At 52.9% G+C, this 1,761-nt stretch overlaps 1 protein-coding gene across 1 annotated transcript in view; it reads right to left on the bottom strand.

The window, feature by feature from the left end:
• Window positions 1-1,761, bottom strand: part of BRICD5 (BRICHOS domain containing 5) — a 17,720-nt gene that overhangs the window by 3,851 nt on the left and 12,108 nt on the right. The window lies entirely within an intron of this gene.

The raw sequence follows: 1,761 nt of genomic DNA, 5'->3' as shown, positions 1-1,761 counted from the left end.
AAACCTGAGCCCAGCCGGCATCCTTCTGACATTTTCAGGAAAGAGGGCCCTCTGTCTTCCCGAAATCAGACCTCTGCCCTCCACGCCTTAGGTGCCCTCGCTCCGACTTCTGCGGCGGCAGCACTTCGGACAATGCAGCTTTGTTCGCTCACCTTACGGGAATTGCCCAAAGCCAGCTATGAGTTGCAACCCCCCCCCCGAATATTATCTATTCCTTTTCTATTAGGGCAGTGGTTCTCAACCTTTTTAATGCTGCGACCCCAACCGGTCGTAAGTCGAGGACTAAACCGGTCGTAAGTCGAGGACTAAACCGGTCGTAAGTCGAGGACTAAACCGGTCGTAAGTCGAGGACTACCCAACCGGTTGTAAGTCGAGGACTTTCCCTGCCCGGGAGCGCCACGCATGCGTGGTTCCGCCCCCTGCACCGGCCGAGGCTTAGCTGGCAAGCGGCAGAGACGGAGCAGGCCGACCACCAGCTGGCCCAGCTCAAGGGAGGTAAGGCACCCGCCGGAAAAGGGGAAAAAAATGGCGGACAGCCTTGCTTGGCGACCCCCGTGAAATGGTCAATCGACCCCAAATGGGGTCCCGACCCACAGGTTGAGAACCACTGTATTAGGGGATAACTGATCATTCTATCCCAGCTCATTCCTGAGCAATGGCTGAGGGGGCCGGGGCCAGAGTTGGAGCCATCCAACAATATTAAAGGGGTTTCACATGACACCATTTTGGGGGCTATAAAGACGCTTTTAAAAGTGGGTTAAGCCCAAGCCCCCCCTCCCTCTTTTCCCTCAGCTTTGAAAGGGGCAAGAAACGGCACTTCCAGTATTTGGATGTTTGGAGGCCTTGCACAAAATGGTCTCCCTACCTCCCTCTCCCCCCCCCCCGCAGATGGCCAGTAAAATTGCAGGGGGGCGGGTTGTATGCAGAAGTGCCCAATTTCACAAGGAGGGATAAGTGGTGTAAGTCTTGGGCTTCTTCCTTGGGTTTTTCAGCTAAGGCTGCTTGAGGCTCAGGGCTGGCCTGGGATGCCGGTCAACTAGTGCCAGCCCAATTCAGGAGGCAGCTGATTCAATGACCTCTGAGGATTTCAAGCACTTCTTGAAAAATTTCCTTTAGACCCGGGGTGTCCAACCTTAGGAACTTTGAGACTGGAGGACCTCAACTTCCAGAATTCTCCAGCCAGCATGGGTGGCTGGAGAATTCTGGAAGCTGAAGTCCTCCAGTCTTAAAGTTGCCAAGGTTGGACAAACCTGCTTTAGAACAAGTGACAGCAAGCCCTGGAGAGAGTTAAAAGTGCCACACAAACTCAGAAAAGAGAAAGAGGAAATAAAAACCACCAACTAGTTGGGCTTCTAGCAGTAGCTTGCTAAATAAGCCCTGATGCAACCTGGGCTTCATGCGCTGGTCTTAAGAACACACTTCTGACATTCATATTGCTCCTGTGCGTGAAGAGCCGTTTTGCTTTGAGAGAGAACCAAAAATCTCTCCACCAGCCTACTAAGGCTGCATTATACCTATTTTAATAGTGGGGGGGAGGGGTTGCACACAGCCTGGAGAGGGTTCAGCAACTGAGGCAAGCCGTAACTGATTAATGGAGTGATGAATTTTTGGAGAAGGAAACTGGTTGCCTAATGCCCTTCAGCATTGGGAGACTAGCCTTCCCCTGCACTCAGAGCTGCCTGGCAAGAGAGAGGGCTTTGCCCCAAAGAGCAGCCCGCATGCTGAGAGAAGGAGAGGATGGATGGATGGATGGATGGATGG

This window comes from Protobothrops mucrosquamatus, unplaced genomic scaffold, assembly GCF_001527695.2.
Source record: "Protobothrops mucrosquamatus isolate PMUCROS unplaced genomic scaffold, P.Mucros_1.0 scaffold3618, whole genome shotgun sequence".
Taxonomy (NCBI): domain Eukaryota; kingdom Metazoa; phylum Chordata; class Lepidosauria; order Squamata; family Viperidae; genus Protobothrops; species Protobothrops mucrosquamatus.
The sequence above is the reverse complement of the archived record's forward strand: the minus strand, read 5'-3'. Positions and strand labels throughout refer to the sequence as shown.